The sequence below is a fragment of the Peromyscus leucopus genome, chromosome 1, assembly GCF_004664715.2.
Source record: "Peromyscus leucopus breed LL Stock chromosome 1, UCI_PerLeu_2.1, whole genome shotgun sequence".
NCBI classification, from domain to species: Eukaryota; Metazoa; Chordata; class Mammalia; order Rodentia; family Cricetidae; genus Peromyscus; species Peromyscus leucopus.
Genome location: NC_051063.1, coordinates 15,248,455 through 15,274,298, shown reverse-complemented (window position 1 = coordinate 15,274,298; position 25,844 = coordinate 15,248,455). Strand labels below are relative to the sequence as shown.

The following is a 25,844-nucleotide window of genomic DNA, read 5'->3' as shown; positions in this document are numbered from 1 at the left end:
TGGGTCAGGGTTAGTTTTGGCTACAAATGACAAAAACATCTATGTACTAATGATTAAAACAACCAAGACATTGATTTCTCAGAAAGATAGTCTAGGGGTGAGCAGCCACAGGTTGGCATGATGAAGCCACTGTTATTCTGTGGTGATATTGTGTTCCCCAATATATTGTGCAGCCTAATAAACTTATCTGGGGTCAGAGAACAGAACAGCCACAAGATACAGAGGCCAGAAAATGGTGGCAGACATGCCTTTAATCTTAGCATTCCAAAGATAGAGATCCATCTGGATGTCTGTGAGTTCAAAGCCACACTGGAAACAGCCCGGCATGGTCCTCACACCTTATATACCTTTCTGTTTCTTGCCATCACTTCCTTATAAGCTATCATTGTTACATGTTAGGGTTTTTTGGGTTTTTTTTTTTGCTGTTGTTTGTTTTTTTATTTGTTGCTGTTGTTGTTATTGTTTTTTTTGAAGGGGGTAGCCTTTAAGAGACATCCTATATGAATTCTATATTGTCTGCACGTGCACACACACTTCCTTCTTCTAGATAATCAGAATATTACAATCGCACTCCACTATGTATTGCTTTTTTTTTTTTTTTCTGCCTGAAATGTATTCAGGAGATCATTCCAGAACTGTCAGTATAGGCTTATCATATCTTTCAACAGATTCAAAGTTCCTCACTAGATATTCATAACTAAAGTCCTACTAGTTAAATTTAATTATGCTTTGATGTTTTGTGTTATAAATAAACCACAATAGCCACCATTCTAAATCTGCACAATGTGTAAACAAACATGTAGGATATTTTTCTAGAAGAGATTTCTAAATCTAAACTTTGGTAATGATTATCAAATTGCTCCCAAAGTGTTCCACACTATGCCTCCTCTGCCTTCTATGATGGAGTCTGTTTTCTAACAAGCTCATCTTCCAGTGTGCTATGAATAACCACATATTTTGCTTTTCTGGTAGGTGAAACATATTCCTTCCACCCCGCTTTACATACAGTCATCTCGCTCTCTGTGAAGAAGCTCCTTGTGTTTCTTCTCTGTGAACCCTGTTAGTGTTCTTTATCTTTCCAATGAAATGTACATTTGCTTCCTAATTTGACATCTTTATATATGTAGAAAATTATCTCCTTTTGTCATATATGCAATAAGCATTTTTCCATGTTTGTCACTTAAGTTATTATGGGATATTTTTCCATGCTCAGATATAGAATTTGTAAGTCTAAAATAGCTCAGTGATCTCTTTAACACTTTTTGAGTCTGTTTCTCTTGCTTGGAAAGGGTTTGTCGGGTTGGGGGTTTAGCTCAGTGGTAGAGCACTTGCTTAACAAGCATAAGTCCCTGGGTTCAGTCCTCAGCTCCAGAAAACAAAACAAACAAAGCCAAAAAAAAAAACCAAAAAAAAAAAAAAAAACCAAAAAAAAAAAAAACTAACCAGTACAGAAAGAGTTTGCCTATTTTGATATTAAAAAAAGAAAATACCCATATTTTCTTTTAGTAGATTTGTGTGCTCAGTTTTTTTAAAAAATTATTTATTCTTATTTTATGTACATTAGTGTTTTGCCTGCATGTATGATTGTGTGAGGATGTAAGATCTTAGAGTTACTGACAGTTGTTAGCTGCCATGTGGGTGCTGGGAATTGAACCTGGATCCTCTGGAACAGCAATCAGTGCTCTTAACCACTGAGCCATCTCTCTAGCCCCCTGTGTGCTCAGTTTTTCGGTTCAATTCTTTTATATGTTTGGAATTCATTTGTTATTAGAAGGGAAGAAGAATTCCAATTTTACTTTTCTGTCAGAAGGCTAATCCTTTTACCACCATCGTTTATTGAGTGGTCCATCTTTTCTACTCTGAATTAAAATGCCACCTTTATCATATTCTAAATTCCCATATGTGTCTTGGTCTATTTCTAGACTCCTCATTCTGTGCCATTCATCTGTCTTTTCATGAAACACTACCAGATTCTGTTAATCAGAGACATATATGTGTATATGAATATATACCCATAAACTACATATAGATCACTTATCCTTATTATTAATCATATTTTCATTTAACTAATTAGAATTACTGATTTAGAAAATTTCTAAGAATTCTCTTAGCTATTCTGGCTGGCTTATCTTTCAAAGTAAGCAAGCAAACAAACTAATGACTCTGAATCTATTTGTTTAGGGAAAAAATATGTTTCTAGTGTCATTAATGAGTAATTTCATAGAAATACCATCTTTACTGGGCGGTGGTGGCACACACCTTTAGTCCCAGCACTTGGGAGGCAGAGGCAAATGGATCTCTGTGAGTTCAAGACCAGCCTGGTCTACACAGTGAGTACCTGGACATCCAGGGCTACACAGAGAAACCCTATCTTGAAAAAAACAAAATAAAATGAAAGCTGTCTTATGATATTAAATCTTTAATTTCAAGTAGTGGAAAGCTTTTTTACATAAATTCTGTCTAATTTATTACTGGCTGTGCACTTTATTGTTGAAGTTGGGTGTTACTCAGTACAGGAAAAAGGAGTTTTCACCTATTTTGTTAATTTTTCTTATTTTTTAAATAATTTGTCCAGTGCATATTTCAGAGTTTTCCAGTTATATAATCAAATCTGCTTCAAATATTAATAGTTCAGACTCAACCCAATTTTTATTCCTTTTATTTCATTTAGTGTACAGTTACACTGAAAGGTATCCCAAATACGATAAGAAGAAAAATATTTCTCTTCCTTTGAATAAGCCCAGTCTTGAAGCTAAATCTCTACAAGAGGTAACAGCAGAGCACTTAGTTGCAGTGAGCATGCAGGCCAGGCATGGTCAGTGTTCACTGTCAACTTGACTGAGTCTAGAATCACCTGCAGGCAGGACTCTTGGCCATGCCTATAGAGGACTCTCTTGATTACTTTAACTGAGGTGGTTAGGTTAAGCCTGTCTACTGTGGGTGGCGTCATTCCCTGGGTGGTACCCTGACTGTGCAAATGGAGAAAGGTAACTGAGCAGCAGGGCACATTCATCACTCTATGTTTCCGGACTGTGAATGCAGTGTGAACGACTACTTCAAGTTCCTGATTCCTTGATTTCCCCAGCAAGAAGGACTGGCAACTCTTGAACTATGAGTCAAAATAAATACTTTCTCCCTTAGTTTTATTGCTATGAAGAGACACATGGCCATGGCAACTCTTATAAAGGGAAACATTTAATTGGGGCTGGCGTACAGTTTCAGAGGCTTAGTCCATTGTCGTCATGGTCAGAAGCATGGTGTTGTACAGGCAGATATGGTGCTGGAGAAGTAGCTGAGAGCTCCACATCTGGAACAGCAGGCAGCAGGAAGTGACTGTCACACCTGCTGGCCTGGCTTGAGCATCTGATACCTGCCCCATAGTGACCACTTCCTCCAACACAGCCACACCTATTCCGACAAGGGCACACATCCTAATAGTGCCACTCGCTATGGGCCTGAGGGGGCCATTTTTATTCAAACCACCACAGTTGTGTTAGAGTATTTTAACAAGTACCCCTGGGCATCTGCTTACTGTATCCCTTCTCATCCATCACACTGAATCCCAGGTAAATGCTAATAGGGGTTAAAGATCAGGGTTTGGAAACACCTTACTATTCTTTCCTAACATTTCATTTTACTGGTGAGGTATCAGACTAAGAGGGAATAAGTAAAATAAATAAAATGGTTTGCCCCAAGTAAGCACACAAACATCAGAAGCACCATGTTTTAGGTAAGAACACGAAACTACAAGAAATAAATGAACTCAGTCTATACTTCTTTTCACTTCTTAATTAACTAAATACTAAGAATGTAATACCATGCATAAATTTAGAGACTAGAATTACTAGGGCAGAGGGCAGTAAGCTAGGTTATTGTCTAAAGCTTAGCCAATGCCCTATTTTTATATGACCATGAACTACAAGAATATCTCCTTTATTTTTAAATGTTTGAAAACCATTGAAAGAATACTACCCATGACTCAAGGCAATCAATAAAATCCAAATTTCAATATCCATCTAGTTTTGTTGGGTTATATTCATGCTCATTCATGTATTTCCTGTGTCTGAGTTTGTGCTAACAGTAATTTGGGTATAGCGACAGAGTCCATAAGCCCAGAGTCTAAACTACTGGCATCCATGGTCTAGGACAGTGGTTCTTGGAGTTATAAAACATTAGGATGGCCTAGGTATCTTTATTTTGAATTAAAACTTTCTGGTCTTTCTTTTGTCCATTGAGCCAGAAAATCTGGAAAATGAACAAGATCCATATGAGGTGTTGAAGATCTCAACAACTGTAAATGAACAGTAGGATAAGGGAAAATGGCACTCAGAGTTATCTGGTGTCTGGCAGGTGAGAGGGCAGGAAGTTGTCATCTCTCATGTGACGCTGCAGGAGGAGGAAGCAGAATTACCAAGGACAGTCAAAGACAGCCCAGCATGTTCAGAGAACTGAGGGAGCACCATTCCCAGGAAACCACTTATGACAGTACTGAAGAATGCTGACTCTGCATCTTCTCTGTCACTCACTGTCTGAAGGACCTAGAAGAAGTGACTTAATGTCCTGGTGCCTCAGTTTCTTCATTTACAATGGGGTCTAATAACTATCTTCTTGCCTGAAAGATGGGTTGTTATGAGGTCAATGAAAATTAAAACTTGATATGAGTTAGATGTCTCAGGAATCTAAACACAAGACAACAGCATCATCTCAAATCAAGAGTTTAAGGTCCTTAAATTAAACCTTGAAAGCTCTACAACTTGTTTTAAAGGCAGAATACCAAGAATTGTCAGTGCGTTTCTGTGGTTTGGAGCAGCTGTTTGTGTACAGGAACAGAACAAAGTGGTGATGTTGACTCACATATGAAGTATGAAAACTGAATGCCTCTCCTCCAGTTCTAATTCCCTGAGGTAATTACTATCACAGGTAGGCATTGTCCCACCTGGGCACCCTTATAAGGAAAGCCTGATGCAAGACTTCCACTGTTTTATGTACGGATAGGCAACAAGGAACATCATAGGGAGCAGACAGGCAGACAGGAATAAATGAGGTGCCTGTGTGTGGTCATGTAGTCAAGATTCGGAGGTTGCATTCCACCAAGACCCAGAAGAAGGATGCAGTTTGGTATTCCTCAGAACATTAAGCTTTGAGTTATTGTATGAACCGGCATTTTTCACTGCTAAATATATATTCTAAATAACTGAATATTCTTAGGAACACACATGTGAGCAGATACTTGTATATTAGTGCTCATGGTGGTTCATTCACAACACCCAAAGCTAGAAACAGCCTTAATGTCCATCAACTGATGATTGTATGAAGAAAAGGTGGTTTATCCTACTATGGAATGGTAAGACTTAAAAATAACAAAGTGCTGACATGAATGAACTTCAGAAGGTTTTGCTTGGCAAATTAAGAATGTCAGCAGCTCTCTACTGCTATAAAAATACATGAGACGATCCACTCAAAAGGAGACTTAGGAGGCGTTAGTCAGTATCAGTTGGCCCACTGCTTTGGGGCCTGCAGGAAGGCAGCGCAGAATGGTGGGAGTTCATGACAGATGAAGATGCTCAGTGCATGAAAGCCAGGAAGCAAAAAGGACAGATGACCAGATGAGTGTCTCAAGTCCCCTTCGAGATCATGTTCTCAGTGACATAACCTCCTCTAACTAGGCCCCACTGTCTCAGGATGCTACTGACTTCCAGTTGCTGCATGCTAGGAACTAAGCCATCAACACAAGGGACCTGGGGGGCATCCCAGATACAAATTATGTCATTTCACCTTAAGCCAGAGTAAAGAGGGCAAAGAATGAATGATTCCACTTTTCTTATTTTTTTTCCTAGACAGGGACTTGCAATGTTGCCTAGGCTAGCTTAGAAGTCACCATTCTTCCCACCTTAGCCTCCCAGATGCTGAGATACACTACCACACCTGGCTTTATTATACAGAATAATTGCCTTTACAAGGACAGAAAGTATAACAGAGGTTAGCAGGGACCAAGGATAAGGAGAATGCAGAACTACTGGCTTGTGGGTACCAATTTTAACACAGACTTTATATTGGGGATGATATGAGAGTTCTGGAAATAGATACTGGTGGTGATTACATAAGATCATGAGTGTATTTAATGCTATTGAATTTTACATTGAAAATGGTTAAAATGATAAGTTTGTTTACTGAATATTTTATAATAGTTAATAAAAGGGATAGCTTCTGAACCTGTCCATTTAAAGGCTACTGAAGTATGCTAGCAAATTTACCCATTAGCTCCTATGTGTACCTGCTAGTCACTTTTCTTATATTTTTGGTTGTGAGCCTAGCCTTTAACGGCCGAGCCACCTCTACAGCCCTCGGCACTGTTTCTAATAGTGATCCCCATCTTGTCCTACCTGGCTCTTATGTGCAAGGCTAAGTAGGCTCCTTGGGAAGACCATGAAGTGTGGAGAAACCATGGGCAGCTCTTTTGGTGCGATGTCAGAAGCATGAGCCAGAGCTTGGGTGGAACCATCTACCACAGCTCTGCCTGAAATCAGAGATAGGTTGAGTGGATGAGATGTGGGGTCCCAAATATTTCTTGTATTCACTTTAGACACTTACTGATACACAACAAGGCTGTCTAGAGATACATGCATTTCTGTACACTAATAATTTAACTTATGCAAATATGAAATCATGTTGTTTGGCAACCAGCTTGTTTTTCTCATGATGCAGTTCTAATCTTGTAGTTACAGCGACACCTTAATCTCTTTAAGGTCTGTAGGATAGTCAAGTGCTTGGAGGTGCCAGAAAGACTTTTTTTTTTTTTTTTTTTTTTTTTTGGTTTTTCGAGACAGGGTTTCTCTGTGTAGCTTTGCGCCTTTCCTGGAGCTCACTTGGTAGCCCAGGCTGGCCTCGAACTCACGGAGATCCGCCTGCCTCTGCCTCCCGAGTGCTGGGATTAAAGGCGTGCGCCACCAACGCCCGGCAAGACTTTTTTTTTTTAACCCACTGAAGTTATGCTTTTGTATTCATGATAGCAAAATGACCCTTGTCAAAGTCACCAATGATTTTCATGTCTCCACATCTAATGATGTATGTGTGTTTGTGTGTGTGAGTGTGTGTGTGTGTGTTACATTCACATGTGTATGCATGTATGTATGTGGTATGTATGTGTTTGTGGTGTGTGTGTTTAGTGCCTGTACATGAGTATATGGGTACATACTCCAATGCACATGCCAGAAAAAGATGTTGGATGGCTTCCCCTGTGGTTCTCTGTCTTGAGGCAGGGTCTTTTCCTAAACTGGATGCTCACTGTTTCATCTAGGATGGCTCACTAGTTACGCCCCCCCCCAGGACCTACCTGTGTCTTTATGTGGATGCTGGAAATTTGAACTCAGGTCCTCAGGCTTATACAGAAAGTGGTATTACTCGCAGAGCCAGATCCCCAACCCACCCAGTGAATCCCCTCTCAGGTGTATCTAATGTAGATGTCTCCTGCCACCATCCTTCCAGGTGTGTGTTCTTTCTTGTTTCCATGAATGGTGTATTCTTCTTTGTTTCAAGTCACATAACTTTAAAAGGATGAACAAAGTAAAATCGTGATTATAAGATAGAAGAGGGCTCTTTTTTTTAAATGTTTTTTTTTTTTTTTTCAAGCTGCCTGCCCTTGAATGTTCTGTAAGCAGGGAAAAAAAAGCTAAAAAAAAATGTTTAACTTGATGTTTGAAGAAGATATCTACTAATTATAGTTTGCAGGCATGTGCAGCAAAATAAAACACATGTGGATTACAGCACTCTGCATTCTTTGCTCACACTGAGTGAAATAGGCTATTATTAGTTGAGAATTATGTGGGCAGGACACAAATGAAGGTCTGTAACGATGAAGTGAAAAGACATCATTTTCTTCTTTTCATGTCAGTACATTTTAATGCCTCTCAAGAGCCAATCTCACTTAATTGAAATCATTTCAGGAGACTTAGGAGTACTTGTGCTGAGCTTTTATTAACCTGTATAATTTGGAGCTGATGATTGGGACCAAGACTAGGAAGTATAATGTTTATGTTGGTAGGAATACAAAAAGCACATAGAAGAATGGAATCTCAGCCATCTTGGGTTCTGGCTGCCATAACAAAATACAAGTGGCTTTACAGGACTTTTTCACATCTCCTCTAAAGGAGGGGACATATAAGGTCAAGGTGTTGGCAGACTCAGTGTCTACAACTGTAATTAATGAGGCAATCCCACGTAATTTATCTGGTAATCAAGAGAGGTTTATTTCTGGGGTAACTTACAGCATAGGTGTTGGTTACAAGATCCGGGAGAGATGAGGTACCATCCATCGGAGAACTCTGGCTTGGTCTCCCATCCAGCTTCCAGGACCATGAGGTATCCAGAAGGGGCCAGCATGTATGCACCTCAAGTCTTAAGAGGTTCCCCCCAACCACACCCCAGGGGCAGGTCACTCTAGGGGCAGTGTTTCAAGGTCAAAGCTGGAATAGCTACCCGCTACAAGTGTCTGCTGTGGCTTCTCTTCTTGGCTTACAGACAGTGGCTTCACACAGTATCTTCACATGGGAAACAGAGGGCACTCTGCTGCCTCTGCCTGTAATGGTCTTAATCCCATTGTCGGGACGCTACCCTCATGACTTCATCTAAAACATGAACCACCACACCTAGTCTAGTATGCTGGGGATCCAAGCCAGAACCTCATGCATGCTCAAGCAGCACTAACTGAGCCAGAGCCCCGTTTGTCATATATGTCTCACATTAACATAAAGACAACGGAAATTACACACAAAATACTAAGTAAGATGTAAAACCAATAAAACTTAAATTAATAGCATTAACATGACAGGAGATGATATTTTTCTCACAATTAATTGTTCAGATTATCTGGAAAAACACCAAAAGGTATCCATTAGAAATTGGTATAGATAATCAAGGTCCACAGCAATTAAGGGTTAATGGAAATGTAATGTTCACAATATTCTTAATAACTCTGAGTCAGTGAAATTGTTCAGATGCCAATTTTAACAAAGCATTATAACTGAATTATCTTACTTGAAGATGAGGTCACCATCCTGCCTTTCCCCCATTGAATTCCACATTAATTATTAGCTAGTTATATTACTACCAGAAAGTAAAACCGAAAGCTGACTTTTGGTTAGTTGTATGTTAACCACCATCCAAAATTATTTCTTATCTGTTCTGAACGGTTGCTGATGTATCCTGAAATCAGGTTCTCATGGGCTGCTGATCTGCTCTATGGTGCTTTCATTTTCCACTTGCTTTTCTTTTTGAAAAGTCATGTTCACTATTCAAAGACAGTGTTAGCTGCTATAACAGCCAACCCCTGCGTTTTCAATGGCAGAACCCACCAAAGCTCATGTATGGTGATATTTTATTTGTGCTAAAATGTGATTTTACTTGTATGTTAATAAATAAAAGTGCCTGGGGGTCAGAGATAATAGCAAGCCATAGCAGAAATCTGGCAGTGGTAGCACATTCCCTTAATCCCGATCACATGACATGCAGATCTCTGTGTGTTCAAAGATACAGCCAGCATTGAGACACACATCTTTAATCTCAATACCAACCATAGAGACCCGGAGGTCTGTATAGACAGCCAGTGACGAGGAGGTCATTTGGTTGGGTTTACAACCAATGAGAAGGCAGAACAGAAAGTCAATAAAAAGACAGACACACAGGAAGTAGGTCTTTTTCTGAGGGGAAAGACAACAACGACAATGAGGGGTAAGAAGACAGTCTTGATCTTAGCTCTTGGCTGCTACTCTGACCTTTTGGGCTTTTAACTCTGCATTTGGCTCTGTTTCTTATTTAATAAAACCGTTCAGAATTACATCTACACTCATGTCTCGCTTCTGCCACATTCTGGTTAGAAGCATTTTGTGTTTGTCTGTTAAGGGTCTGTCGTGCCTTCATGCTGTGACTCTAACTGTCTTTACTCTTTGGGGCCCATCTGCTCAGCCAGCAAAACAAAACAGATAAAGGAGTGTGGTGGGGTAGAATTTGGGATGTAGTTGCTACCAGTAGTTGGAGTCTGGGCTGGGTGTTTCCAAGGTCTTGGCCTCTTGTTGGGAATGAAATAGAAGTCTAAATAGACAGCAAAGTATGAAAGAAACTTTACCCTAAAGGAAAACAGCAGATCAGGTTAGAAAGTACTTGTCAAGAGGCCAATGGGCCATATGAGTAAAAGGAAGGGCCCTGATTATTGCTTCGGGTTTCAAGAGGAGGAGTTTGGTTAGTAGGGACATAGTTTAGGTGGTTTTCTATTTTGATTGATAGGCTTTGATTATGTAAAAATCCTTGCTTACTACACATGTCCCTTCCCATAATGCATTTGATTTTAATTATATGCATACCCAGTTATGCATAAGTATGACAGTACATAGAGGATTCTACCTAAAAGTTCACATTGAGGACGTGGTTCCCCTTATTACATACGCACCCCAAATGAGTCTAGAAAAGATTGGCCCATTGCCCATTATGGATTGTGATACAGGATACATCTGAATAGAAATGAGATATTGCCAGAGGCCTGCTAAGGGGAATAATTTATTTTCATTGTTCAAAGCAGGTATAAATGCATCTCTAGGCAGGAATGTGTATGTGGGGTTCCTGCGTTGCTAACAGGTTGCTAGGTGCATAGCCCAAGTAAATGGAATCCCAGGTTTCTAAGCAATTTTCTAAGCTTGCCTGTTTCACAGTGGATGTTTTATGATTCAGTTCTAGAAATGGTGTGATTTCAATATGGCTTACAAAGTTTGTGTGTTGGGAATTTAATCCCCAAAGCAACAATGTTGTGAGGTAGGATCCTGAAAATGTTCAGAGGTTCTGAAGGCTCTGCAGCTGTGCTGCCATAAACAGAATAAGGTTATTATCTAGGGAATAGATCTACTGACCATGTAGCTAATTCATCTGTTATAATGGTTATAATGGCAGGCCAGTCTCTTCAGTTTTTCTTTCTAGTCTCTCTCTCTCTCTCTCTCTCTCTCTCTCTCTCTCTCTCTCTCTCTCTCTCTCTCTCTCTGAATGTGTGTGGGTTTCCATCTCTGTCTCCTCTATGTTTCCATCTCTGTCTCCCTATTTCCTTCTTTAAAAAGTCTTCTCATGATGCAGGTCCCATTTTCCAGAACTGTAAGACATACACCTATTATTTCTAAATCACTCAGTCACAGATATTCTGCTATAACCGCACAGACTAAAAGGGCACACATAGCTACTACCCGTGTTCTGTCATGCAGGAGTCAGTCATCTGCCATAACCAAATGCATAGGAGCTCAATACATGCAGTCTAGGTATGTGCTAAAAGGGAAAGGAAACAATAGATAAACCCCAAATAGTCCTCATTATATAAGACACATTTCTCTATATATAATTTACATATAAATCATATAGTTTATATATAAGGATTTATATATAAAGTAATTTATATATAACCAGAATTTCTTACACAAACTAGATCATAAACACAAATACCAAAGTAAGTCCTCTTGTCATGTGGCACATTGAAGTTTAGATGGCCATTGTGAAGATTGCTTCACAAATGCTTTATGTTAGTGATGAAATGATGCCACTAAATAAAATTTTTTTTCTTTGAAAATGGCAGGAATTTGAAGAAAACTTCCCTTCAAGGTCTGTGAGCCCTATTTTCAGAAAACATTTTCCTAGCTGAATCTCCACCATACTCAAGTTGAAATGTTCCTCCACATCTCCAGAGCCTCATGGCCTTGGATGTTGCTTTCAAAAATTAACTGCCTCGACTGTGTGCCTTTCTTTTCAAAAACTGAGACAAGTTCCTGACTATGTAGCCAATGGTGCTGTCTTCTATGATGTTGATTTGATTTTCCACTCTATTTGTCCTATATAGAACCAGGAATATGTCCATAGAATCATTAGTTTATGATTAAGTGATTTGTTTATGAAGTGGATTATAAACCAGAGTCTGTAGAAATTTTGTACTCAAGAGAGGCAGGCAAGTAGACAGGCAGGTGGTTAGGGATTTTAAAAAAGATTAAACTAACTCAACCTTAAAATATTTTTCTTTTCTTTTTTGTTATTTTTGTCTTTTTTTTGAGCTGAGGACCGAACTCAGGCCTTGTGCTTGCTAGGCAAGCGCTCTACCAGTGAGCTAAATCACCAACCCCTCTTTTTCTGTTATTTAATTAATGTTAAGATGATCTTTATAAAATAATGACCATCAGAAGTCATATTGTTAACTACCCAAAATTCCTATAATACACATAAACTGGTGTATAAGCGTACATATATAATTCAAATGAAAATTTCCTATTTGGACTGACAATACTCCCTCCAAGAGTCATAGACAATCTAACAAAACCCCTCAACAGTAGGCATGAAAATCTCTCTTTTGAGTTGCTGGTCAGAGTTGTACAAGAGAGTCCCAAAACATTATAGGCTATTGCTACTGCACTTGACTGCCCCCTTGCAGAGGTGGGAGGGTAAGTCTCTACTGCTGAAGACACCATATACTTCAGCAACAGGGCCCAGAGATCTGGAACTGACCTCAAAGCCTCCCCTCTGAGGAATAGCTTTCACCAAGGCACCATGCAAGATTCCAAAGGAGGGAAGCCACTAGCAGTCATACTTAGCTATGATACCTATGAACCACAACAGCAACCATCATGCCACAATAATCCTAAGGGTTCAGTAAGGGCACACTTACCTGGGAAGAAACCTACAGCTCTGTAATTGGACTTCTGTTCAACAAGAAGGAAATCTTGTCTGATACTGAAAACCCAGCCAACTCCCCAGGGCTGGTGAATCATGGATCTTGGAGGAGAACCTACAACCACTACTGAAACATCTACAACACGACTCAGGGATCATTGTGGAAAAAAGGACAGAAATATTGCAACAAGCAGAGGAACAGGGAGTTTGTTATGAGACTGTGTCTCCTAGAAATGTCAGAAGCTGCACCAATGAAGTCTCTCCCAAGTAGCTCCCTATTCATGACCTGAAAGAGGACAATAGGTATGAAAAAGAGGGAAAGACCTTTAGACCTCAACCCCACACAAAGAGCTGCACAGGACTAAAGAAGGCAGAGAGCAGGTGAAGCAGTCTTCCCTGGGGCAGAGCACACTGACTGTAAGGACCAGTGGGGCTGGGAGACACCATGGAAACTGTGCCTTTCAGACGCCACAGGACTGATGGACACCAATGAACTCACAGAGACTGTGGCAGCATGCACAAGGCCTGTGCAGGTCTAAGCTAGATGGGGTCCCAGTGCTGAGAAGGGGGAGTGGGTAGGAGCTCCCACGCCTAACCCAGAATCTATCTTCAATACAAATCACACTAACGGGCAGGCACCATGCCAAGCAGTAGATGGCCAATACAAAATGAACTCAATCATATTTTTGTAGATGTTTTATCTCATAATACTTTGGGCATCTTTTTTTTAATCTTATGGGCCTTTTGCTGGGCATTGTATTTTTCAATCATGTGTTTTTAAGGTGTGTATTCATGTGTTTCTTGTGCTTTTTCTTTGTTTTTACACCCTATTTGTTTGTTTGGTTTTATTCTGGTATGATTGTTTTTGGATTTGCCAGTTTGATTTCTAAAGAGTGAGAGAAAGGAAGTGTGGAGTTGGATGTGGGGTGTGGGGGGGTCTAAGAGGACCTGAGGGAGGGGAACCACGATCAGAATATATCATATGGATAATAACACACACAATTAATAATAAGAGAGTCCATGAACTTGAAGGGCATACGTGAGGGTCGGAGGCGGGAAACGTAAGGGGGAAATGATATAATCATATCATCTGAAGGGGAAAAAGGATGAGGAATGCAGCACAGTTGCTCCAGTCCCTACAGAACCCCGAGAAGAACCTGAACTCAAAGAAGTGAGATGTTGCTGGGAAGGGGAGACTCAAGCCCAGGAGTGCCTGTCTGCCACCTTCAACAGGGTCACCCTCTTCTCAGTGGGGAAGTCGCTCCTGGAGATTATAGGAGAATATAAGGGCTCTGTCTGTGTTTGTCTTCTGTAAAATTGAGAAATCTTCTCCAGACGTCAAACACTGTGTCAAACATGGTCAAAAGAATGACCCATGGTGAACAACGCCTCAGGGAACTGTGAGGGAGGCTCCAGGAAGAAAAGGCAGAGGCCTTTTACCTCAGGTGAATTTTGTTCCCTGAATTGGTCTCAGTGATTGCATGACTCTTTGCATGCAACAAACATTTACACTCAGTTTATAAGACATGTCTATTTTGTTGGATGTCAGAACACAGCTCTCGAACCCAATCTGATCAGTGTGCCCTGAATCTGGATATGGCCTCTGCCTTGCTTTCCCAAATATAATCTGTAGTACATGCCAGGCAACTGTGTTTAAACTGGTCTGTCCTGAGAAAGTTCTGGGAAAGGACTGCTCTCTTAGTATTACTATGTGCTTACTGGCATTTATTTGCATGTTCTTCCGAACTCCAACAACCTTCCTTGGATCATTACTTTCACCGAAACTGAAGGAAGGTTGTCTACAGCATTAGACTGTAGTCCACCCCCATTCTTTCAGGTCTTCAGACAGATCCGCCCAGGTCAGCGAAAGCTGACACACTGGACCTGTCTTTCAATTCACTAGCTAAAAATGTATCACATCCATGAATGTGGTGATGTTACCTGCAATTCTCCCTTCTGAGAGGTAGAGGCAGGAGGATGGCTGCAAGTTTGAATCCAGTCTGGTATGCTGGATATAGAAAACTCCAGGCCTATCTGAGCTACAGTCTGAGACCATGCTTCACTATCAAAGAGGCAAGCAAACAAGAATACCATGTGCTAAGAAATAAGAAACAATGTAACCATTGTGGCACAGACAACGGGCCATCCACTAGGGTGTACCACTGAGAGGCACTGAGGGTTCCTTCCCTTGGTGGGTAGTTAGCTGGGTCTGTGGACACACAAAACACAGGGGGAGGACCATGTGGGGCATGGGTCCACACCTGTGATCCCACACTTGGGAGGCTGAGGTAGAAGGCTTACACATTAAAGGACAATTTAAGCTACATGGGAAGGCCTACTTCACAACACAATGAGATCAAGGGAAGTGTTCACTAGTGTCAATAATTGAGATCAGAGGCTTTGGAGTCTTTCGACTAAACAAAATAATGCTTGAGCAAGTGAATTCAGATACTGAGAGGTCAGGAATTCAGCTTGGTTCTTTCTTTAGAACAACTAAGTACTTGATAACTTAGGAAAACATCTGTACACGTGCTGTAAAGATTCCTCCCTCGTTCTTCCTCGGGCTGTTATCGAGACAACCGAGCATCCATCATAAAGTCACCCCTCAAACAGAGGTTCCATCACAATACAGACAACTCCAACCCAGCTCTCAGGAGCCGAAGAAGTCTCATATGGAAGAAAAATGAAACTTTAGGACATTCACAGACAAGTCAAACAATGCACAGATTTTTAAGTAACATTTTCTCCCAAAATATGTCAAAGCAGTATAAGTATGAACGATGCGCAAGTTCTATTAGTCACAAGAATACAAATGACCATGGAAACACTGTACTCATCAACTGTTTTTATTTTATTTTATTTATTTATTTATTTATTTTTAGTACTAACAGTTGTGGAGCTTGTAGAAACAGGCGCTCTGGTTTGCTGATGGGAACATACTTCCTGTGTCTTTTCTGATTGTTACTTGTATCATTGTGTGACCAAGGGTTGTTGGATCTCCCTCTCCTCTCCACACTTCAGGATCACACGGTGCACAGACAGCATTTGCTACAGCTGAGTGTACCTTGGGCCCAGACCACAGTCTTTCACCAGATGTGTATTTAATTTTTATATTTTCATATTTACGGAAGGGTCATTTAATTTTTATTAACAAATATTTTAAGAAGTAAGCATAGTCTTTAATGTCTCATTAGGTTCTCAGGAATCTACATGAAAGGCACGAGTTTATATACCCAGGATTTTATATACAGATGTTTATCCTGCGGTGGGGTTACAGACGAAATAAAAATAGATAGCAATAAGGGATTGTGTTTCTAAATTTTGGCACATTCATGATAACAGCTATTAAAAAGATCACTGTAGGCCTGGAGGGATGGCTCAGCATTTAAGAGCATTGGCTTCTCTTCCAGAGAACCTGGGTTTAGTTCCCAGCACCCACATGGTGGTTCACAGCCATCTGTACCTCCAGTTCCAGGAGATCTAGTTCCATCTTCTGGCCTCCTCAGGCACCAGACATGCATGTGTTTCACACACATACATGTATTCAAATACCCACACACACTAAAAATGGTTTTTAAAAGATAATTGAAAAAAATTAGTAACATTGAAAGTTGTTTATAATATATACTGTCAAATCAAACTAGATTCTGTTTAAAAACATGGAGGGGTGAATGTGTAGGAAAGTACAGTGAGAATATACAGCAAAATGTGAACAGTCTTATGTCACTCTAAAGGCAAGATAGCTCATTCATAGCTATCATTCACTTAACATGAATTACTGTTCCTTTATTTCCTTTGTGAGGAAATATTGTGGAGATGTCACAGCAAGGCTGGCTTTGAATTCCCTTTGAAGCTGAGGATGACCTTCAACGTCTAAACTTCCTACCCCCTCCACCTACCCAATGGGTGCTGCGATTACAGGAGTCCTGCACCAACTTGGTTTAATAACTGTTTTTTTTTTTAAATAATGAGAAATGGAAAGTAATGTCCTTTTGTTTAAGTGCATGATTTGAAAAGAGAATGTCATCCAATTGCTCCTCATCAAACGTCTCTTATTTTGGTAAATAACAATGGTGTGATAAAGATAATACACTTTGTCAACCAAACTAAGCATAAAGAGCCAATTAGTCACAGTTTTTATTGACAGATTGTAGGGTATTTTCACGGTGATATCTGCAGAAAAGATCCAAGGTTTAAAATATTATAAAGATTATAAAAAGAATCACCTTTCTGTGTAAATTATGGAACTGGATCTTTCACATCTGGCCTGCTTGGCTCTTCTATTCAAGTGGAGCTTCCTCCCTGTGAATCTTATCAGCAAGAATAGCAACACCACAATAAGAAAGCTCTTCCCCTGCCCCCACCTCAGGGCTAGTTAAATGTTCTTGTAAGCATACTTATCAATAGGATGTAGGAATCATATCACTAATTAGAAGAAATAGAAATCCTTTTATCAAAGATATGTAGCCTGTTTTTAACTCTAAGCAAAATGACATTTATCATGTGACTGGATGCTATTCAAAGCTGATTAGAAGCAGCAGGGTCTTATGTTGTCTTCCTTGGCCAATCCGTGATGCTGTGGGTGACTCACCACGGCATGTTTACCACCACCCACTTGACACTTGGGATCTATCATCTTCAAGCATGTTTTGCAAGGTCCACCATGTCCACCAGAAACTTCCAGAGAACTCTGTGTACTTGGGAGAAGTTACTCATCTGTTTTTCTCTTACCAAGCCTTGCTCTCATCACCCGACCCTGAGCACTTGACCTCAACATTGTGTCATTCAGAAACTGGAAGACACCACAGAAGCTACAGCCTGACCTGGGTCTGCACTGGTCAACTTCTCTCTTCTCCATGATTAGTTTCTTTACTTGGCTCTGGCTCTCATCTTGACCTGTGTCTTCAGGAACTATCCTTCATCACTTACTTTCCTTTATCTCACATATCTCTATTTCCTTCAACAGTGGGGATTTCCATATCTTCTTGAATAACATCAATGAAATGGCAGTCTCCAGTTACTAAGCATTTTGTCCATATTGAACACAGGACTGGTGGCTTTTAAATACATGATATTTTTTTCCTAATCCCCTTTTCGGGATGTTTTCTGTTCTTTACATAGGAGGAAACTAAATCTCAGAATGGTGAAACATCATCCAGGATTATGCCATGTGTAAGCAGAATAGCACACTTTCAAAACAAACTGTGGTTGGGAGATTATATCTTAATCAGGGGTAATCTCTGAAAAATTCCTCTTTGAACTTGGACAGTATCCATTTACCTCATTATGGATAGACTTCCTGGAGACTTGTGCATACTTGCTAGCTCCTCCTCCCTTGGCATGCTTCAACCCACAGCGTCTTGGCGTGTGCCCCACATCACCGAAACTGCTCTGGGCAACACCACCAATTACCTTCCTCTTTCTGGACTTTTTGGTTGTGAGCCTAGCCTTTTAAAACTAGGCCATCTCTCCAGTTCTCTCTTCATGTTTCTAAGGCCAAAGGATCTTGGGTCCTCCATCTTACCTTGACTTGTAGCATCCTTGACATTGCTGACAAACCTGGCTTTGAAGCAGTCTTTTCATGGGTTTTCATAAGAGACCCACCTTGTTTTCCTGCTACTGATTTCTGGGATTGCAGGTTGCTCCATTTCCTGGGTCCAGCCCTCTGTTCTGGAACAGCATCACACTGCTGTGACAGAACATCTGATATGTCTGTTGCCTGGAGCAATTTGGGACTGAGATTGGGAACATGTGGCCAACCCCTTGACAGCCAAGAAAATCACACATACACACTTGAGAGAGAGAGAGAGAGAGAGAGAGAGAGAGAGAGAGAGAACAAGAGCGGGGGAGTTACTTCCTTCAACTAGGTTCCATCTCCTACAGTGTCTACCGCCTTCCAGTAGTCAATTCAAGTATATGTATACATCTGTGAATTAATACACTAATGAGATCAGAGCCCCCCATATCTGAACATTGCTACATTGGGATCAAGCTTTCAACAGAAGAGTGTTTGAGGGGGCACTCTAGGTCCAAACTATAACCATCTTTTATGAGTTAGCCGCATTAGGTCAGGGCTGCCCTTTCTTCACTGTGAACATTGTCCCAGAGATCTCATTTACGCCCAGAATTTCATTTTTACTGCTGATAAAGCCCACATCTGTCTCTGGAGCCTGACTATATCCTGACCTTTAGACTTGAACGTTTGCTGCTTTTGAGACTTTCGACTTTACGTGGCTCTCAGGCATGGAGAACCTTGTTTCTCTGAGTATGCCTCTTTCTGGGCCCTCATTTTCCACAAGTATAAAATGGAGAAAATATTCACTATTATCTGAGAGGGGGCATCCTAAATGTCAAATAAAAATATATTTGGAAGCTGCTTATGACAGTGCCTGTTCTATGGAAATCACTTAACCTATTGGGAGGAACTTTAAGAAATGAACACTAAAACATGTCATGGAACCCATTTTGTGGGCCAGCTCCATGCTTTGCCTTCCTCTTGCATTTACTCAGGGATCTTTCATCTTATCCCCTTTGAAAAAAGTACATGTATCCATATATCCATAAATACATAGGGACACATACACCCTGATAGAAGCAGATTCGCTTGTACAGTAGGTCCCTTGATCCATAGGCAATACATCCCAAACCTTACAATGGTGGTTGATTCAATAGCTTGGATTGATTCTTAAACAAGCTGTTCTGTCCTACATACCTATACCTGCTAATGTGATTAAATTGCTAGCAACCCACGGTATCAGCTTAATGATCAAAGGAATTTATTTGGGGGTTAACTCATAACCACAGGAGATTTATCGTAGGGTCCGCAAAAGCTGGGCTATGTCCCATGCTTAACGGCTTGATCCAAGATCTCAGCATCCAAACCACCAGGTAGCGAAGAGAGCTGTGTACACGCATGCCAGGTCTTAAGGTCTCCAAGCAGCCATGCCCCAGGGGCATGTACCTCAAGGTCATAGGCAGGTGTAACTGTCACTAGGGGTGATGCTTCAGGGCATGGCTCAAACAGCCACCCACTACCTGCTATTAAGCTTATCAGTTAATTTGGCCAAATTATTAGCAATTGACCAAAAATATTAGCAAGACTAAATAATCATCAAATAAACAAATTGTAGCAATACATCTGAGTGAAAGTCATGTAAATGTACTCCCCATCTCAAGATATCCTATTGTATTTTCACTTCTAAGGAACTCTCTCCAGCTTTTCATTGGCTTATTGGAACTGCCAGAATTATTGCTCTTTTGCTCTGGGGACATTATGAAGTAAAATAATGGTGTTTGAACCCAAGCAGCATAATTTTATGAGAGAGAGAGAGAGAGAGAGAGAGAGAGAGAGAGAGAGAGAGAGAGAGAGAGATTAAAGACTATGTAGTAGATACAGTTGTGGATGCACAGGACCTGGGTGACTTATATCCCTCGTGGGATGGATATAAGCTGGATGGAATGGGTTTCATACTATTGAGAAAGACACATCATTAAAATTTAATTATTTATTTATGGATTTTCCATTTAATATTTTCAAAGTAGAGTTGACCATGGGTAACAGAAACCACGGAAATCCAGACTGCCAATAAGGGAACATGACTACCCAGCCTTATCGTCATTTTAAAATTTGGTTTTTATTTCACCCTTGCTGTCAATACCTTCATCATTTTGTTGAGCATCTCTTGATGCTGGAGGTTGTACCTGCTGTCATGCGTGGTGAACACACACTCCAACAGTGACTTATACCTCCAGCCACATGGGTTTAAGATGACAGCCTTTCTGCCATCTCCCAATCTCGTAGGGACCACCTTCCCACAAGCTTTATTCACCTGCACAAAAGATGGCCTCTTTCTAGCTCTCTGCCTCTCAAACAGTGGGGAGAGGGATGCAGCTTCATATTTGAGGAGATATCCATGATCTGCTAAAATCCCGGTATAATTTTTTACTTCTAGAATTTGTTTTCTGATTCTGATCGTCTGTTTATCTGTGACATCATTTTTTTACTTTAAGATGTCTCCTCAGATGTTATCAAAACACGGCTTATAGACTTTTTAGATGCTTTCTGATGTTCTTTATTTCCCTTCCCTCAAGCCAGCTAGCTTTCTTATTTCTTCACTATAGAGAACACATCCCAGAGCTGTTTCCTCCTTTTGTTTTTCTGTGTGTCGTAGTTAAGTGGACATCACACCCTTTTTAAATAAGTATAATGAGAAGGCATCAAGCAATTGTCTTGTGCTCAAATGACTCTGATTAGGCTGAATAGCACCCAGGGACAGTGCAATGCCCATGAGGCTAGATCTAAAAATCTCAAGTCACGCTAATGTTAGATGCGTAGAACATCTGTAATACAGCATACCACAGTTACCAGGGGAAGGAAGCAAGGCCAAGATTTACCAGGACACACTCAAATACCAACATTCAGCCATGGGGTTGAAGGTGAGAATGTTTCTACAGGCTGTGGTGGCGGAATTCACCAATGCCATCTAATTCTTTTCTCTTTGCCGGTTGTTTGCAGTGTCAAGAGCGACTGACAGCAATATTAAGGAAGAGTAAAATGTCAAATAGCAAAATAAGTTGTGTTTTTTTTTTGTGACATCATATTTTATAAAATGCAAGGCTCTGTGAATTGTAAATGTACCATTATTTTTCTGCTTCTATAAAATGCTGCCGATCACGATTTAACTTGAAATGGCAGTGATGATAAAATGTGAATGTATGTGGAATTCAGTGTCTGCTGTGTTTGTCCTGATTGCGGAGAGACTGCTCGTAGAATGTAGGAAAAGGCCTTTAGCTTTGAAAAATGTGTTGAAGCGTCTTAGTGGAAAATCCTGTATGGTGCTGCTGTGAACAAGGCACCGCCTGATGACTGGAATTTGACCCCTGATATCCATGGTGGAAGCATAGATCTGAGTGTGTAAGTTGCCTTCTGACCTCCACAAGGAGCCTTGTCATGGGTGTGTGTATACAACAAAACACAAATAATAAAAATTAAAAAAAAATGAGGATGGTGGTATCTAACTGTTTTGGGAGCATTCAAGGAGATAAACGTGTGGAAATTGCCTGGCACCAAGTGCAGGCTCAATACATGTTCCTTTCTTCATTTTTTTTTTTTTCTAACATGATGCTGCAAATTATCTCTGCTCCTAAGACAGGGCAGTAGTAGCTACCACATGGATGTCAGAGCCTCGGAGGTGATCATTTGAATGTATGCATCCATAGATCCATGTTTATTCTCATACACATGCATGTATTTTCTTTTTAAGAAAAACCTGTTTTTATACAAATAAAAGCATCACTGTTACCAGCATTAATGTCAGAGCCTAGGCCCTGCCAGCCCTAGCAAACAAGTGTCAGCCACTCATCCTCAGCAGGCCAACTAAAAAGACACATTCATGGTGAAAAGCAGGGAAAGCAATGTATCCAATGTGGCTGCATTAAAAAGAGCAATTAGGGGGGTCTGTGAACCCCCACATCCATCTCCAACTGCTAACATGGAGTTAGGATTAAATGAAAGCCAGGAGGCGGGAAGAACTAAGCAGCCTTCACTAGTGGTCTGCTCTTGTCTCGCCTCCACGATGCCCGACTAGCTGTCAGCACTGGGTGAAGTCTCTTTTGAGGAGACAAGTCCCCACTGGCTGGCACCAGGCCTCATTGTTTTCCTTCTCTCAGGATGAGATTCCTGGGGAAATTTCAGTTTTCGGACCCCTTGGATTAATAGTATGGTAGGCAAACGGAGGGGTCCGGGGGCCTCTTTTACAATATGCCATTCCTGCCAGAGGCCTACACCAAGCACTGCGTTCATTTGTAGCACTGTTATTGAGCTCTTCCATCGGGGCCTGTGTTGTTACATACTATTGTATTTTAGTGTACTGGTACCTTATTTATTATATAAAAAAAACAACTAAAAAGAAGAAAGCTGGGCCCAGTGATGCACGTCTGTGATACTGACACTCAGGAGGCAGAGACAGGAGGGTCGTGTGGGTATGTTCAAGGCTAGTTTGGGCTACATAGTGAGTTCTAGGACAGTCTGTACATAGTAAGACTGTAGTTTTTTTTTTTTTTTTTTTTAACTCTTTGGCTCTTTTGGAGGTCTGCCACCCAGCTCCCAAATAAATATACACATGGAGACTTATTCTTACTTATGAATGCCCGGCCTTAGCTTGGTTTGTTTCTTGCCAGCTTTTCTTAAATTGCCTTTCTACCTTTTGCTTCTGGGCTTTTACCTTTCTCCATTTCTGTATATTTTTTCCCTCTTATTCCATATCTGAATGTGTGGCTGTGTAGCTGGCTTTCTCGCTCCTTGATTTTTCTTCCCAGATTTCTCCTATTTATTCTGTCTGCCAGTCCAGCCTTTCCTTTTCCTGCCTAGCTATTGGCCATTCAACTCTTCATTAGACTAATCAGGTGTTTTAGACAAGCAAAGTAATACAGCTTCACAGAGTTAAACAAATGCAACATAAAAGAATTCGACACATCTTTATATCATTAAACAATTGTTCCACAGCATAAACAGATGTAGCACATCTTAAAATAATATTCTATAACAGAAACTGTTAAAAAAAAAAACATAGAGGATGGGGTGGAAGAAGGAGGGAGAGAGAAGGAGAGGAGAGAGTACAGAAAACTACTGGGCCAAAAACAGTAATGAAAAGGAATCCTGATTATCATGAAAAATTGTATAAATTACTACTTACTAACACGTTGCATCTACTCAGTAAACAAGGATGCTGTCTATACTATGACACTTGCTACATGGAATCATGGAATGAGTACTTGGAATAGAGTAGATATTCTTTTCTTTTTCAAGTAAGTATTTGAGTGACGAGTTGAAAACAGTTTTTGTTTTGTTTGTTTGTTTGTTTGTTTTACATTTAATTTAGCTAATGAGAAAATAGCTTTTTTCAGAAATGAACAAATCAGAAGGAATAAAAACAGAACCAAAAGGAAGTCTTCCTGAGGAAGATTGCCAGTATGCATAAGGTTTCGGTTCTTCTCTTCCTTAGGCAAATTCTTGGAAGCACCACGTGTTCAGCACACTGCTGTTGTGAGGAAGAGATGAACTCTGAGACCTGGTACTATAGGTCCACGGTGACCATCAGCTGATGTCCCCGCACTGACTCGTTCTGAGAGACACAAGATGGATTCCCTGGCTCATTTTTATGAACCTGCTTATCTCTTACAGTTGGTCTCTGTTCTAGTGCTTATCTGTGGGAGATGATAAGCCATTTACCAGGGGACTTTGAATCCTACTGTAATCCTGCCAACTCCTTTGCCTGGTGGTTTCATTTGAGCTCCAGGTTTCATCGTTTATGGCTTTGGTTATCTGTTACCCACATCCCCAGAGAAAATGGACCACTGATAAGCAGGAAATGATTTTATATCAGATTGACATGAACACAAATGATAAAGAAATAAACAGATTAAATGCAATTTCGTGCCTGCTTCTGGGCTCATTAGGACCACATTACCTCTGACATATTTATGAAGCTATCTGTACTTCCTAATGGATGGAAAGGGGTGAATAAGGCTAGTTATATTCTGTGTTCTCTTCGGCGCTTCCCTGGCTTCCTGACAAGGGGCTCAAACACTGGGCGAAGTGGTGGTGGCCAGAATAGATCTCTTGCCATTTTTTTTCCCTGAAAAATCTTGATACTCATTGACAATTACTTTGCTACCTTAATAGCAATAATGATACCGGTTTTAAAACAACTATTATTATTTTTGAGCACCTCCCACCTACTTAGGCATTTTGTCTTCATTATCTTTACAGCTGTAACAGAAGCCAGGTAGTATTATTCATTTTCCAATGTTGTTATATAATATGTGGTAATATAATTAGTATGGATTAATTACTTTTCTTAATATTTTGACAGCTCCTTGAGGGAGTTCTTTACCAGTTTTCTTTGTATGTGTGTGTGTATGTGTGTGTAGGGGGGGATATTTATAATTTTTTATTGAAAATATTTTTCATGCAATATATTTTGATTTTGATTTCCCTTTCCTCAACCCCTCCCACCACCACACCGCCCCGCCCACCTTTGCATCTACCCGATTCCATGTCATCTTTCTTTCTCAGAATTATTTTAAAAATCAGGGTCTCACCACATAGTCCTAGCTGGCCTGGAACTCACTATGTAGACAAGTCTGAACTCACAGAGATTTGCCTGTGTCTGCCTCCTGAGTGTTGGGATTAAATTAAAAATGTGTGCACCACCATATCCAGCCATAAGAGTGTTCTCATATAAACGTCACACTAACTACCATATCACAAAGCAATTCAATGTCAGATGTATTCTTTACCAATTTTCAAGCCAGCTTTAACTTCTCATTGGAGTCCTGTGGGACAGGATGACCCACAACATCTTTATATAGGCAGGAGCTAAGCCTGATGCACATTTACGACCTACACCCCCAGCTTCTTTTCAGATTTTAATACAGGGAGTTAAAAACAAAACAAAGAAAAGTCAATGCTATCACACCTATTTAACAATGCCTCAGAGACTGACTAGGGTCTCACTTTGGTTCCTTCTTAGTGTGTCTGAAATATACCATTACCTGGCAATGAGAAATGGGGGGAAATTGCTCCAAATGTTTCCCGAGAAAACTATTCTTGCTTTCAATGGAGCAAGTCTTGAGTGAAGCAGAGAATAATGAGGTAGAGCTGGGACCTGCAGTGACTGTGTATGGCTCCCCCTGGCCAACGCAATGTGTTACGCACCTTGATCCCTCAGACCTCCAGGAAGATTGGCATCCTGCTAGTTCCAGACCAAGTCAGAACATGTTAGTGTTGAATCATATATATGAGTCATTGAGGAAAAAAAAATTATTGGAGGAGTCCTACACAGCTTACACTGTCTGTGGCAGTGTATTCTCCACATGGCATGTTATGGCCTGTCTCATATAGATGTGGTCACATTAGGGCCCCAGAGCATTCATGAGAACTCATATTGCTCCTTTATCTCACAATCCATTCTAGAGATGCCTCAAACTGCTGGGCATTTGGTTGATCAAGAGGAATGAAATGCCTCTGGAGACTCCTTCTCTGCTAGTAAAATCTGTATGATGAACCAAATATTTGTCAGAGGATTTCCTAGTAAGTAAGAAAGCCAGGCGAGGGGGCGAGGGGGGGGCATAACAGAAAGAACGGAATGTTTACAGGT

At 40.5% G+C, this 25,844-nt stretch overlaps 1 long non-coding RNA gene across 1 annotated transcript in view; it reads left to right on the top strand.

Moving 5' to 3' along the window:
* LOC119087900 overlaps positions 1 to 24,095 on the top strand; it is a 57,777-nt gene extending 33,682 nt beyond the window's left edge. Inside the window, exon 3 of the long non-coding RNA XR_005091418.1 lies at positions 23,688 to 24,095. This is a non-coding gene — a long non-coding RNA (uncharacterized LOC119087900). The remainder of the gene's footprint in view (positions 1 to 23,687) is intronic.
* Positions 24,096 to 25,844: the final 1,749 nt, after the last annotated feature.